Genomic DNA, 16,192 nt, shown 5'->3' with positions numbered 1-16,192 from the left:
GGCTGGATGTCTAACTCGGAATCTTTGAAGGAAAAGAAGAACACATCCTGGTCAGCCAACTATTAACTCAAGGGAAGCTGTAAGAGCCAGAAGGCTTGCTTGGCACCATATAAAAAGAGTCTTATCTCTTGCAGCGATAGGGCAGCCTGCGCTAAAAATCAGGCCCAAGGTTTAAATAAGGTGGCTGGGCTGCAAAGAACACTGTTCAAGTGCACAGCCTCCACCAGTCTCCCATGCTAAAGTCAGGGCCTCAGGATGAAGACATTTTCAAGGATGTGTCTAAGAACCTTGAACCCCTCCCTATATTCCTGTGAACCCACGGGGTTGGCAGAAGCAATAGTCTCCTCTTGCCTGGAGAACATTCAAAGACCACCCATGAGGTGGCTGTGTTACAAGCTGATGTTTATTCTCAAGATCTGACACTCCCATCCCCAGCCTCCAGCTCATTGCCTGGAGGCAATAACTAGGGTTAGGTCTCAGGATAACCCAAGAGGGGAGGTTTAAAACTTACTGTGGTAGAAATAGGTATTCACCCAAATAATTGCAGGGTGTGGCTAGTATGGATTGTGTAGAACCAGGGGAGCATGTGCAGGAATGGATTTTGAGACTATCGGGATGGGCGAGGTGGTGGAGGAACAGAATATGAAGCCGGATGGGGGAGAGTGAAATGACACTGGAGCATTCTCCCGTAACCTGGGATTAAAGATGCAGCTGGTCCCCATATGCCACTGGGATGGGAAGCTTGAACATGATGATGACCTTCAGGAAATGAGGTAGAGATGCCAGAACTGATGTGGAGGCATATGGAGGAAGGAGTCGGTATGATCGAAGAGGTGGGCATGCAGAATGGATTTATTAATAAGAGCAGAGAAGCCACCTGCTGGCTGGATTCTCAAAGAGGACCCAGCACATACTGCTTGTATAAAAGTGATAACGAATGTACTAGTGAGGGGCACCAGAATCACTGAAAGCTCAGTGGTGGCTGTCCTTGTAGGTGGGGATTATCAATCATAGGTGCTTTTGCAAAATTAATCTTCCTAGTGTCAATGGGAAGAGTAACAGAGGCCAGTGGCAGCACGTAAACATCAGATGCGAAGTATACATAGTTATCATAATTAACAGCGAGGGTGGAGTATCAGGCAGAGCACCTTGACCTGCAGGGATCAATAGTGATGGTTAATAGACTATGGTGTTTTTAGGGATGAGAAAAATGGGTTGCCAACTGGGGAGATGCTTGACTTGTATAACCAGAAAAAAATTAAGAATTGGTGAGCAAAAGACTGACGTCACTTTTCCACTATAAATAATCTTTCTCCCAGTTTTCATATTTGAGTGGTTCTAAGACCCAAAGATGGGTTCTAAGACCCCATCACTTGAAGGGAAGGAAGGGTCCCTGGAGGTAGGCTTCTGCAACTCTCCAGCAAGTATATACAGTATATATTCCTTCAATTCTTCCCCCAAATAGACGTATATACTGAGACAGTTTCTATCTGAGCCCTGTCCACACAGATATAGGGACTGAGCTCAAAATCTTAAAGGCTCTCCACTGTATTCCTATTCAATTCAGCTGCATGACCCCTGCAAAAACCAGGTGGATTCTTGTAGTAAAGATGGACTATATAGACTTAAACAAAGGTACCCCCAATTATAGCTGCTGTACTGTATGTGGCATCTTTATTGTTACAGATTGGCCATTTGATATATGGCTATTGGTCTGGGGAATGCATTTTCTTTCAATTCTTTCAGTGAAGATGATCAAAAGAGTTCACAGTGTGGAAAAAACAGGGAGGCGCGTTCACTCATTTTGACCAAAGTTATATCAACTGTCCTGATCTCTGGCACAAAATAATCTTCATAAACCTTGATTATCTTGATATTTTGCAGCGTAACACAGTGGTCCATTATATCACTGATACAATGTTAATTGGAGCCGGTGAACAGAAAGTAGCAAATATTATGGATGATTTAGTTAGACATATGTGGTCCAAAGGATGAAAGACAAATTGAAAAAGATTCCGGGTCCTGCCGTATTGGTGAAGTCATTAGGGGTTCAATTGTCTGGAGTATGCTGGGACATCCCTTTAAGGAGAAAACCAACTTATAGCACCTTATACTTTCAATCACTAAGAAAGAGGCTCAGTGCTTTTTGGGCTTCTTTATATTTTGGACACAGCCAGTTTTGAGTGGAGACCAGAGCAAGAAAGGACTTTATCACAGGTTAGGGTTGCATTACAGTCTGCCCAGATGGTTGTGCTAAACGATTCAGCAGACCAAATGGTGCTAGATGTACCCATGGTGGAAAGGATACTGTTTAGTCTCTGACAAGCTCTGATAGGAGAACCACAGCACAGACCTGAAGGGTTCTGGACATCACCATGCCTTCTGTAGCAGAGAACAACTCACCATAATAAAAGAAGCTCCATGAGGGCTACTGTGACATTGTAGAGATGGAGCAACCTGACCATAGGATATCAAGTGACTATGATATCACCATGGGCTGGGCGACATCATAACCACCGAATCATAACGAGCTGCCACAATCCACTGCATGATGAAAAATGGGTCATGCAGATCAGGCCCAAGCAGGTTTAGTGGCTGTGTCACCTTGGTGGCATAGCACCTCTTCCTCAATTTATGCACTTGATCTCACAGCAGCTTCCAGATGATCCAGTGGTTGAAGAGGAAACTTCTTGTGTCTGGTTCATAGGTGGGTTGGACCAGTATATTGGGAGAGGGAAATGAACAGTTGTCACATAATAGTCATTCAATATTGATTTTCAAGGACAGAGTGAGGGGAATCCTCCCAGTGGACAGAGCTGTGGCTGGGATACTTGGTTGTTTGATTTGTATGGGAGGAGAAATGGCCAGAGATATGGATATATATATAGGCTTCTGGGTAGGGAGCAAATAGTTTGGTTAGTTGGTCAGGGGCATGAAACTAGCAAGATTGGAAGATTGGAGATATGTAGGTGGACCGATAAGAGTGGATACAAGGGCACCCACTCTAGGGGAGATGCTCAGTAACCAGGTGGGCAGGATGACTTAGTGAATATCAGCCAATATCTCTCCCTGGCCACCAAATGCTTGAGCAATGGGCCCGTAAATAGAGTGACTGTACTAATATGAATTGAGGCTCTGTGTTTTTCTAACAGAATGAGCTGCCTCTCACCAAGGCTGACCTACTGGTTACTGGCTACCGCCAATGCTGAATTTCCAGCATGTTAGTACCAAGGAATGACATTGAACCCTCAGTGGGGTACAATACCTGGAGGAGATCAGCCAGCTGCTCAGTGGCAGGTTGATAACACTAGACCTCTTCCACCTTGGCGGTGGCAATTCAGACCATATTATGCCAATCCATGTCTGGGACTTCATTCTGTTTAAGGGGAGATACAATTTTTTTTGAGATTAAAAGCATAAAGAGGATCCGTAAATGTCTTTGAGGTATTTCTGGTTTAAGCATAATTGCTAACAAACCACTTGGCCTCATTTCCTCTGGTTCTTCCTTTAGTGCAGTGGTCCCCAACCTTTTGGGCACCAGGGACCGGTTTCGCGGAGGACAATTTTTCCACGGACGGGGTGGGGGGATGGTTCAGGCGGTAATGTGAGTGATTGGGAGCGATGGGGAGCAATGCAGAGTGGCAGGTGAAGCTTTGCTCGCTGGCCACTCACCTCCTGCTGTGCGGCCCGGTTCCTAACAGGCTGCGGGCGGGGGTTGGGGACCCCCGCTTTAGTGGACATGAGGTGGGACAGTGAGCTGTTACCATTTTCCATGGGAAAGCCTTTTGAGAAAAAGATTTTAAATGGCTTCTTCGTCAATGAGAAATCCTGGTCCCAAATTCTCCCTCAGGTTCTCCTGCATATCTAAACCCCCTCTGAATTTTTAGCATCTTACCCCCTTCTAAATTTCTAGCACTTATTACATGGGTGTAATAAGAGTTTGTCTAGTCTTAACGGAAAGGATTCTAACGTTTTGAACCATCTCTGTAGTAGCATTAGTTGAAGCAGCCAATGACTGGGCACTTCCTGCTTGCTAGCCACTTGACTAGGTGTTTTTCATAAAGTATTCTATTGTCTTTCAGAACAATTATACAGAGCAAATATTATAATCATGACATTGTTGATGATGACACCACAGATCAGAGAAATCAAGTAACTTGCCCACAGCTGGTCAGTTATACAGATAGGACAGAATCCAGTTGTGGTCCTCAATGATGCAATATAGGATTCCCACTTGATTTTTATTTTTTATTTTTTAAAAAGTTTATTTTGTTTTTGGCTGCATTGGGTCTTCGTTGCTGTGCGTGGGCTTTCTCTAGTTGTGGCGAGCAGGGGCTACTCTTCGATGCAGTGCATGGGCTTCTCATCGTGGTGCATGGGCTTCTCATTGCGGTGCCTGGGCTTCTCATTGCAATGGCTCCTCTTGTTGTGGAGCACGGGCTCTAGGCGTGCGGGCTTCAGTAGTTGCGGTGCGTAGGTACAGTAGTTGTGGCCCGTGGGCTTAGTTGCTCCGCGGCATGTGGGATCTTCCTGGACCAGGGATCCAACCCATGTCCCCTGCATTGGCAGGCGGATTCTTAAACACTGTGCCACCAGGGAAGTCCCTCCCAGTTGATTTTTGAACTTAAGAGCTATATAATCCAGTGGGTCAGTTGAACTCACTACACCCCAAGAATTACCTTCCCTCCTTTCTTTTTCCTATATTTTTTACCCTTTCCCCCTCTGTCAGACTTCAAACCACATCCACAGGCACTGTTACAGGTTGTGATTAGTTAACTTGCCACAAAGACCACTTAGCATATGTTTTGATAACTCAAGGATTTTGCCTTGCATAACTTGGTGCAGGATACTGGGACCTAAACAGATAATAAGTAGAGCATCCTTATGTAGGCTTGATGGATAAAGGAAAGAGCAGTGCAGGGAGTCACTATGATGGACCGCAGGGTGCAGTTACCACTGTTGGCCACCAGATGGCAGAGACACTCAGGGAAACGTGGCAAGGAGGCTACAGGTGCGCTGAGGGCCTGGCTGAGGTGAGGCTCCCCACAGGCCTGAGAGCCCAAAGCAGAAGGGTTTGTTGACAGCGTTCTAAGCAGGGAGGGCCAGTTGTTTAGGCAAATATAATTCAGAAAGGTTGAAAATAGAGCTCACTGGTGAGTTTCAAACAGGCTCACTTTGGTGCTGACAAGATGTATGCCAGAAAAATGAAATGCAGAAGAGTGCATGCCTCTGTGTGTGTGTGTGTTTTGGAGGTGTGGTTCATTGGAAGGCATAGTTTCAAAGAAACCACATCAAAACACAAGATGAACAGTTGAACTAGAGAACAGGCTGGATATGATCACCAGGCAGGATTCAGTCCAGGTGATTAGCATTTTAGGGTGAGTTCTGTAATGTGGACTTCTGTTGCAATGAGGTTCTAGAAGGCAGGGTTCTTAAATTTTTTTTTTTTTAATGCCATGGGCTCATTTGACAGGCTAGTGAAATTTATAAATCCTGGGGTAGATAATATTTTTAAAAAATCGCCTCAACCATATTTCAGATCTCATCTTTTTTCCAGAAGCTTAGTTCTTCTCCATCAAGAGGCAGAGTCTGTATACTCTCCCCATAAACCTGGGTGGGCCTTCATGACTGCCTCAACTAATAGGGTACAGTAGAAGTGACGTGTGACTTTTGAAGTTAAGTAATAAAAGGTGGTACAGCTTCCCTCTGGCTGTCTCTGTCTTGGGTTACTGAGTTGCCATGTGAGGAATCAGGTACCTTGAAGCTGCCATGTTACAGAGACCACATGGAAAGACACAGTGTTTTGTCTTGGGAATGGCAAATTATGCTGAGACTGATATTCTCTTTGCCAATAGTTTATTTAACACATGTTCACTGCAGGAGTTTCACAACCCACTAGTATACAGGGTCATGTCTCTTAATAAGACAATAAAGAAATAATATACTCTAAACCAATGATAGGTTAATCACACTATTGTTCCGGGCAAGGGGAGATGACAGAAGTAAAGTCCAAATTAAGTCGAGGTGTACCTTTATGCAAGTTTGGTTTCTAGGGAAAGAAGGCTTAACCAAATGGGAGCTGACTTTCAGCTGCCAGTACAAAACGAAAGTCCCTTGCTGCTGGAGCTCGTTGCTAGGGAACCACAGCACCTGTTGGGCAGGGTAGGCTCCTCCCAGGGTTATCCCTCCAGGGACCGTTGCCCACCTTACACCACTGCGAACGAGGAGTGCTCAAGACAGGAAAAAGATGTCCCTTCTCTTCTTTAGACTGCTGTACAGTTTAACACCACTGCCGACCAAGAGCAGCCTGGCCACGGCCGGAGCAAGTGGAGAGCTAGATCATCAACTCAAAGTCTGTAGCTTTTGCCCAGACCGAAACTCTCGGATATTCCTCACAAACTCTAGGTGCTCACAGTCTAAATGTCCCCTTGCCTTTAGCCCCCGTGCTTCTCCACGTGCTCTTATCGATAGGCCCCCAGCGGGGCCCCTCCGCAGCTGTGCATATCAAGGACAACTGATGTGACTGTGACATCCTGACACAACTTTACTTCTAAAAACAACTTTTTTTTGGTCTTTGTCATAAATAAGTGCATTTGAAATCGTATCAAACCAATACACAACACAGGTAGAGAGAGAGAGATGCTGAGTGAGCCCACCCATTCTTGTCCCCAGTGGTTCAGGTCTTCCCAGCCTAGGAGCTAGACTTGTAAATGGATGGTTCCAGCCCCAGACACTGCCCAACTGTAATTCCATGAGAAACCCTAAGGGAGACTGGTCTTGTGGAGGTTGGTCAGCCCCAGAACCATGAGAGATGAAAATAAAATGATTGTTGTTTTAAGCCACAAAGTTTTGTGATGTATTGTTATACAGCAGTAGATAACACAAACAGACCCCATTTCAGAATAATGTTTCCAGATGCTAAAAGAGCATATATAGGATTACAAAGGCACACTGAGAGATTAAAAACCCAGTATATGACAATACATGTGCTTTTCATCAATGTATTAAATAAGATCTAGTGTTGCGTATAATGACTACTATAATTTCAAAGTGTTGATTGTTTGGAGTTGTCCACACAGCAGACGTTTTTTGTCTGTGATATAAATAATATGATATAAAGATATTTGCTACTTTTTGATAAAGTCACAGGTAGTTCTAATACTATGGCCACATGCTGCTTTTATTCATTATGGAAGGAAAAGCTAAATTTCAGTTACCAGTGAGTGAAAAGAAAGGAATAAAGGTGTAATTTTTTTCCCATCCAAGTTTATGGACTGCTTTCCTCCATCCCCCACACCCAACTGAGAACCACAGGAAGTTGGTGCTTGCAAGAATCTCAGGAATTATAAACCAATCCTGTCTTTTCCATATGTTGGAAGCGAGGGGCGTGACATTAAGTCTGATGATAAATTGAGATTATAATGGAGTAATCATAGCTCAGGCATACAAAAATGGAGTCAGGTGGCCATTGAGGATCTGGTCTCAGACATGTCCCTGTACCACTGAGAACCAGAACTTCCTGTGAACTATCCCTCGCCAAGGACACCAGTCATTTTTAAAACAACATCTGGTAATTGCAACCTTGAGTTTCAAGGTTGTTCCCCCTTGTAACAATTATGCAACCATTTTGGACCCCAACCAATCCTTACTTCATAAGCACCCTTACTTCTTGCCAGCTCCAATTATGATTCTTGATAAATCACTCATGTAACTAACCGGAACCTTGCAGTTTTTGCCTTTATAGACCTCCCGCATTTTGTAGTTTGGTGGAACACAGTTCAAGTGCTTCTTGAATATGTGGTCCCCTGGGCTTCTTGAATCTGTGTCTCCTGGGCTGCAGTCCTAACAAACCCCAAATAAACACCTTTTTATTTCAATCAGGTCTGCATTTCTCAAATTTTGGTTAACAAGTCTTTGCTCGATGTGAGTGGCTCTTTGGTAGCCGTGTATTTTCCCAAGCCACTCCTCTGTTCCCCTTCTCTAGAGTTATCTGTCTTGTACTCTCCCTTCATGGATCTGTCTGCATCTCTTTTTCCATGGCCTTTTCTTCTTCTGTGACCCCTCCTAGTCATGAAATTAAATGCAGAGCTTTAAAATCAAAGCTGTGTGTATACTCACTTCTTTCTCAGTCTTGCGCCACGATTCAAGAATTCATTTACCGGGTACTCAGTTTTCTTCTTTACATGCTGCGATTTGTCACGTGAACCCTCTACTTAGATTAAACAGATCATGAAACCAGGTACATCCCTGTGCCCCAGAATGCTCTGTCCACTCCTCCACTTACCTAAATTAGTGTCTCCTCAGTATGTAGTCTGCGCTCTGCTTGTAGCAGAATCACTTGGCTGCACCTCTAACCTAAAGACCGCCAGGGAGCAGGTCTTAAGAACCTGCTTTTTAACAAGCTGCCCTGGGTGGTTTAATGGCCCTGATAGTTTGAGAACCCCCCACCCTGGTCGACAAATGTCCACACAATTTCCACCTCTTCTGCTCACCACGGCCTCACCCGCCTCTGACATTCCCATTTTCAGAATTGCTATTTATTTTATCCTGCCCTGCCTTCTTGATGGAAACTTTAGAGCAGTGAGGAAGAAAGAAGAGGATCAGGTGGTGAGCACTTGCCATGTGCCAGACATTCTATGAGATCCAGGGAAGTAAATGTTATTGACCTTGTTTTACAAATAAGAAAATTAAAGTTCAAAAAGTTGAGTGACTTGTTCTGGGTCACACAGTTACTAAATGGTGGAAATAAACTTACAGCCTTCATCCTTTTTTTTTTTTTTTTTTTTTTTTTTAGCTCCAAAGCCTCTGTTCTTCTCCTGACACAGACCTTATTCAACTGAGCGTCACGGTTGAAGCATAGCCACTTTCCATGTGCTAAGTCCCAATGTATGTTCCTTTTTCCCAATAACCTGAACTTAATAACCTGAGCTTTCCCTTGAGCCTTTACAGATTTTTCTCATTTTATGCCTCGCCCTTCCCATTCAACATATGTCTTTCTAAAAGTCCTTCTCTGGTCTCTTCTCTTTTCTCACTCTTCATACTGACCTCATTTTTTGACCTATATGCTGGATGCCCAAATCTATCTCCAGCCAGACTTCTTTCTTGAGCTTCAAACCCAGATGCCGGATGCCATAGGTACTAAAGTTCAACAAGCTGGACTCTATTTCTTGGCCCTATTCCCATCTACAAACCATCTCAGTCACTGTGGCAGATTCTGAGGAAGTGTTCTTTTAACATCTCTTCCAGCCTCTATCTAGTGGATATCCCCAATGCAGAAGCCAGAACGCTCCTTCTCTTCAACTCTACCTCTAAATTTTCCAGAGCCCAGAGCTCAGTCCTACACTTACACCTTAGGTGTTCTTTCAGTTCAAAGGCATTCAATAGCATATATTTGCTGATGAATCCTGAATATCTCTACCAGACCTCTCCCTTGAGGTTCAGACTTGTATATTTGACCTCATAAGGGCAGTCTCCATGTGGGCATCTAATCAGCGTCTCAATATGTCCGGAAGAGAACATTGAGATCTCTGCTGCCTGCAATGCTCACCTTCCACACTGTAGATGACTTACTCCTCTATCTCCTTCAGATCTCTGCTTGGAGATGCCTTGCTCTACTCATCCTATCTAAAACGGAGCATGCACTGTCACTTTAGCCCACCTAATTTTATTCCCATTGTATTTGCTTAACAGGAATTAGGTTATTGTTGTCTCATTCCTCCACTATAATGTAAGATTTCTAAGAGCAAGAACTTGTTCACTGCTATATCTATGGTACCTAGAAGGGTTCCTGCACATAGAAGTGCAAGAAATATTTCTTATTCTTAGATGCCCACTGCCACTTTCCCAATATAGGACACCATTACCTCTCACCTGGCTTGCTGCAAAAGTCTAAATGTTCTGTTTGTCTCCAGTTCCAATTATTTTCCAAACTGAAGCCACTGTGACCTTCCTAAAATGCAAAGCTGTTCATCCGCTGCCCTTCTTAGACTTTTTGGGAGGATCTGTGTTAGTCTGGACCCTGGATCTCGAGCATCAGAAACCCAGCTTGCTCAGGCAAAAAGAAATTCTAGGGTACAAGAATCTAAGAAACTTGAGTCACGAAAGTGTGGGATGAGCTGGGGTGCAGTGGGATTTCAAGAACAAAGGGGATGGGGGATTCAAATGCTCCGTCTTCCCCATCTCTCAGCGATGTTTCTGTTATCAACTTTATCCTCTCTCCTTGCACACTGGCGTTTTTCACAAATAGAAAACACAGCTGCTCACAAGTTATAGGTTTTCCATCCCATTGTACAGACAGTGACTCTCCCTTTCTTTAGTTCAAGTTTAGTTGAAAAATTCCAAGTCAGAACTCCACTTGGCCTGTTTTGGGTCATATACCTAGTCAAGAAACAGTAACAGTGTTCAGGGGGTAGAGTAAGACACAGGCATTTTCTGTGGAAGCCCGTTGGCTGGAGTGTGGGGATGAGGCCCAGTTCCCAGAAGAGGGTGGAGAGGTGCTAGATGGACAGCACACAGTAGGCTGTCACAGTCCCTCATTGCTAGAGGAAAGGCAAACTCCTGGCATGCTCCAGGACCCTGCCACATCTAACTCCACCTACTTTTCCAGCTCAGCATGGGTCTTTCCCCTCCCCAGCTTTACTGAGATACTATTGACTTAGAATATATGTAAGTTTAAGGTGGACAGTGTGATGATTAGATACATGTATATAATGCAAATGATTACCACAATAAGGTTTGTTAACATCTCCCTCCCTTCACGTAATTACAATTTTTTTGTGTGTATGTGGTGAAAGCATTTAAAATCTACTCTCTTAAAAACATTCAAGTATGTAATACAGTATTTTTTAAAAATGAATGAATGAATTAATTTATGGCTGCTTTGGGTCTTAGTTGCGGCAGGTGGGCTCTTCGTTGCCACAGGCAGGCTTCTCGCTAGCTGTGGTGCGTGGGCTCAGTAGTTGCAGTGCACGGTCTTAGTTGCCCCGTGGCACGTGGGATCTTAGTTCCCCGACCAGGGATCGAACCTGCGTCCCCTGCACTGGAAGACGGATTCTTAACCACTGGACCACCAGGGAAGTCCCTATGATACAGTATTGATAATTACAGTCACCATCCTGTGCATTTGATCCCCTGATCTTATTTATTTCGTAGCTGGGAATCAGCATGGGTCTTAATCTCTCAGTCTGGGCACCAGGCATCCTGAGCTCTACTTGTGCCTCAAAGCACAATGTTGACCCCTCTATTTGGAATCTGTATCAGTTAGATTCTCCAGGAAAAGAGAACCAATAGGATGTATATGTGTATATAGACAGATATATTTTAAGGAGTTGGTTCATGCAATTATGGGGATGGGCAAGTACAAACTCTGGCAGTTTGGAGACCCAGGGGAGAGTTACAATTCAAGTTCAAGGCCATCTCCTGGCAGAATTCCTTCTTCCTTGGGGGAGGTCCATCTTTTTTTCTATTAAGGCCTTCAGCTATTTAGATGAGGCCCTCCCGCATTATGGAATCTAATCTGTTTTATGCAAAACCTACTGATTTAAATATTAGTTCCACCTGAAAAATACCTTCACAGAAACACCTAGAATAATATTTGACCAGATCTGGATACTGTGGACTAGACAAGATGACACATAAAATTAACCATCAGAGAATGTTTTCCCTCCAACCTCCCAGGTCTTCTGGCTTATTCCTATCTTTCAGATTTTAGCTTAGTCATATCTCCTTTGAGAGCCTTTTGTGACCAGCATTGGAGTAGGTACCTCTCTTTTGAACCCCATATATCAGCCTGTGTTTATTAATATGATAGACTTATTACATTATATTACAAATGCCAATTTTTGTGGTTTCTTCCCTTGCACAAGAAGTAACTGCATGAACATCAAAATTATTCACTATTGGATCTTTATGACTTTCATTGTACCTGACATGTAGGAATTGCTCAATAAATATTTATTGAAGTAATGAATTCTACGTGCTTCAAGTTTCTACACTTATTGGCTACATCTTCTTTCTTTCTCTTCCTTCTCCATAACCAGAACTGTAGCTTGACCTGCCACTACATTTTTGCCCCAGGGTTCTGAATTTTCCCCAGGGTGCCAAATTTTAAATAATTGTGAAATTAATTCAACAACACATGCATGTAGTATCACTAAGTTTAACACCTAGTTAGAAAGAATAATTAGTTAAAATAGGAAACTACCAGATGGCAAGTATTATCAATAACACCCCTATGTGAGCCAAGACATGAATTGCAAAGTTAATTTGAGGGAATGTTTTATGCTTGCCCTGGCACCAAAATTGATAGTTACAGTGATGCTGGAAGTTCTGTTCTACACAATAATTTCTGATGGCAGATCTATTAACTTTATTCAGTATGTGTGGGGATGAGAAGGCATAAAATATACTCACACCAAGAAGTGATCGGAAGGATAGATTATGGACCTGCCTTTCTGTATTCGTCCTGTTATTTGGAGCATTAGGATTTGAGGTTTGGCCAAAAAAGACTACAGGATTACTTACTGGTGGTAATCTGTGAAGATCAAGGAAATATGCACATAGGAGATACGTGTCCACCAGCAGGTAGAGCCTCCTCTAGTGCCTTCACTTGTAGGATTTGCAGCCATATGGGTCTGCCACTGGGAGAGAGAGTGTGAACTACTCTGGACAGTCAGTGCTGTAATGACCCCAGGTCTACCCAAAGATGTGGGTGTTTTACCATGCCTCCGACATTGAACATCAGCCTAGAGTTTTAGCCATAAAGGTATTAGCACATGAAGTTCTTCACTGCAGAAAATCAAAATTTAAAAGAGGGCTCCCTGTTTATGTAGCTTGTAATATTCAGCGCTTCAGACTTTTCTCCATCATTATATAACTGAGTATTTTTTTCTGTCCAAAGTCCTAGTCAGATTCAGAGTTGCTTATGAAGCTCAGAGTTCAATCATCAACCATTCCATTGACTTCTATTTCTTTGCTCCTGTGCTTCCTTCAAAGACCATAAATTGCATTTCTCAGACACTTGAAGCATTTGCTAAGGGGTCAGGGTCGTACCATCCCAGTGGCTCAATTTCTTGCCCACCCATGTGGTTCTCCCAGGGGCTGGCATTTGTGGAGGAGTGAAGGTAATATGGACATCACTAGAAGATCCCTCTCTGCAACCTGTCAGCTCTGGGGGTCTCAGACTCCTCACCAGTATGGCAATGGCCATATTGATGATAAAAGTTATGCTTTCAATAATAAGTAATGCTTTCAATAATAAGTAAGTAAATAAACTAGAATAAAATAAAATAATAAAATGTGTGCTCTCTGGAACTTCAGAAAACCTTGTAACTGAGTGCCAGCAGGTAAAATGTTAACATCCCTCCTTTGCTAGTATAATCATTTTCACTCTCTTCTCTGCCACATCCTCCAGATGCCCCCAATTTATCTATTGCAAAGAGTTTTCCTTTAAATGAATTAAGAGGCATTAACCACTGAGGTTTCTATTTCAGTTGCAGAAAGAAAATGTAATCAACAAGGAAGCCAACCTGGTATTCAGAGGGTCAAGGGAGGTCCTTAGATTTATTAGCACTTCAGTCTGATGTCTTATAAATAGATTAAAGTCAGGCTAATCTGGTATCATTTTGTCTTTATGTGTGAGGGCTAGGAAAAAGTAAATTTGTTAGCTGAAGAAATCTTGAATGGGGCTTGAGTGGAGGTGTAAAATGAAACGATGCAGTTGCATGTCTCTAGACCATCTGTGTGTTTCGAGGGAAATTATGACTGAGAAATCATTAGGATGAAAGGAAGACAATATGACACTGAGATGCCACTCTTGAAATAAGATCCCATGTAAACCAAGTAATGGGTGTGTTAACCATGGGGGAAGGGAAACGCCACACCACCCCTTGCATGATCAAGTGTGCTTGTTTCCCATAGCTTCTGTAACAAGAATGCAAATTAATTATCTTACCATTTTGGAGGTCACAAGTCTAAAATGTGTCCACAGGGCTGCATTTCTTCTGGAGGCTCTAGAGAAGACAGTGTGTCCTTGACTTTTCCAGCTTCTAGAGGTTGCCCACATCCCTTGGCTTGTAACCCCTCTCCTCCATCTTCAAAGCCAGCAGCAAGGCATCTTCAAATCTCTCTCTGACCTCTGCTTCCACTGTCACATCTTCTCTGACTCTGACCTTCCTGCTTCCTTCTTTTTTTTTTTTTTTTTGCATGTTTTTTCAACTTTTGATCACATGTAAGGTGAATGTTTTTACACTTTTTATTTATTTAATTTTTGCTGTGTTGGGTATTCATTTCTGTGCGAGGGCCCTCTCTAGTTGGGGCGAGTGGGGGCCTCTCTTCATCGTAGTGCATGGGCCTCTCACTGTCGCGGCCTCTCTTGTTGCGGAGCACAGGCTCCAGACGCGCAGGCTCAGTAGTTGTGGCTCACGGGCCCAGTTGCTCCGTGGCATGTGGGATCTTCCCAGACCAGGGCTCGAACCCGTGTCCCCTGCATTGGCAGGCAGATTCTCAACCACTGCGCCACCAGGGAAGCCCTCCTGCTTCCTTCTTAAATAAAGACCCTTGTGATTACTACATTGGGCCCACCTGGGTAATCCAAGGTACTCTCCTAATCTCAAAATCTTTAATTTAAGCACATCTGCAAAATCACTTTTGTCCCGTAAAGTAACATATTCATAGTTTCCAGGGATTAGAACATGGACTTCTTTGGGAGGTCATTACTCAGTGTACCAATTAAAGGATGTGAAAGTTATTTTTGTTTCCATGGTGAGTTTGGGGTCAAATTGACATGCAGCTAAACTGCTTCAGCACTGGCCACTGCTGTCATGGTTTGCATTTCTCCTACAATTTCAGGGATAATACAGATCTAAGTGAGCACTGATCATATAACTAGAGCCTATCTCATGAGCTGTATTTAGCATGTGTTATTTTTAATGTAAGAAAACAATAGCAAAGAGGTGTTGATGTCGAGTCATATATAAGCATACCTTGTTTCATTGTGCTTTGCTTTATTTTGCTTCACAGTATTGTGTTTTGTACAAGTTGAAGGTTTGTGACAACCCTGTGTTGAGCGTCTATCAGTGCCATTTTTCCAATAATATTTGCTCACTTCGTGTCTCTGTGTCATATTTTGGTAATTCTCGCAATATTTCAAACTTTTTCATTATTATTATATTTGTTATGGTGATCTGTGATCAGTGATCTTTGATGTTACTATTATAATTGTTTTGGTTGCCACAAACCGCATCCATTTAAGACGGGTGAACTTAAATGACAGATGTTGTGTGTATTCTGACTGCTCCACTGACCAGCTATTCCCCCATCACTCTCCCACTCCTTGGGCCTCCCTATTCCCTGAGACACAAAAATCTTGAAATTAGGCCAATTAGTAACCCTACACTGGCCACTAAGTGTTCAAGTGAAAGGAGAAGTTGCATGTCTCTCACTTTAGATCAAAAGCTAGAAATGATTAGCTTAGTGAGGAAGGCATGCCAAAAGCCGAGAGGCTGAAAGCTAGGTCTCTTGCATCAAACAGACAAGTTGTGAAGGCAAAGGAAAAGTTCTTGAAGCAAATTAAAAGTGCTGCTCCAGTGAACACACGAATGATAAGAAAGTGAAACAGCCTTACTGCTGATATGGAGAAAGTTTTAGTGTTCTGAATAGAAGAGCAAACCAGCCATAACATTCCCTTAAGCCAAAGTCTAATCCAGAGCAAGGCCCTAACTCTCTTCAATTCTATGAAGGCTGAGAGAGGTGAGGAAGCTTCAGAACAGTTTGGAGCTAGCAGAGGTTGGTTCATGAGGTTTAAGGAAAGAAGCCACCTCCATAACATAAAAGTGCAAGATGAAGCAGCAAGAGCATGTAGAAGCTGCAGCAAGTTATCCAGAAGATCTAAGATAATTAATAAAGGTGGCTACACAAAACAACAGATTGTCGATGTAGATGATGCAGCCTTATATTGAAAGAAGATGCCATCTAGGACTTTCATAGCTAGAGAGGAGAAGTCAATGACTGGCTTCAAAGCTCAAAGGACAGGCTGACTCTCTTGTTAGGGGATAATGCAGCTGGTGACTTGAGGTTGAAGCCAATGCTTATTTACCATTTTGAAAATCCTAGGGCCCTTAAGAATTATGCTCAATCTAGTATGCCTGTGCCCTGTGACTGGAACAACAAAGCCTGACAGCACATCTGTTTGCAA

Source organism: Eubalaena glacialis, chromosome 9 (genome assembly GCF_028564815.1).
Source record: "Eubalaena glacialis isolate mEubGla1 chromosome 9, mEubGla1.1.hap2.+ XY, whole genome shotgun sequence".
Classification (NCBI taxonomy): domain Eukaryota; kingdom Metazoa; phylum Chordata; class Mammalia; order Artiodactyla; family Balaenidae; genus Eubalaena; species Eubalaena glacialis.
The sequence above is the reverse complement of the archived record's forward strand: the minus strand, read 5'-3'. Positions refer to the sequence as shown.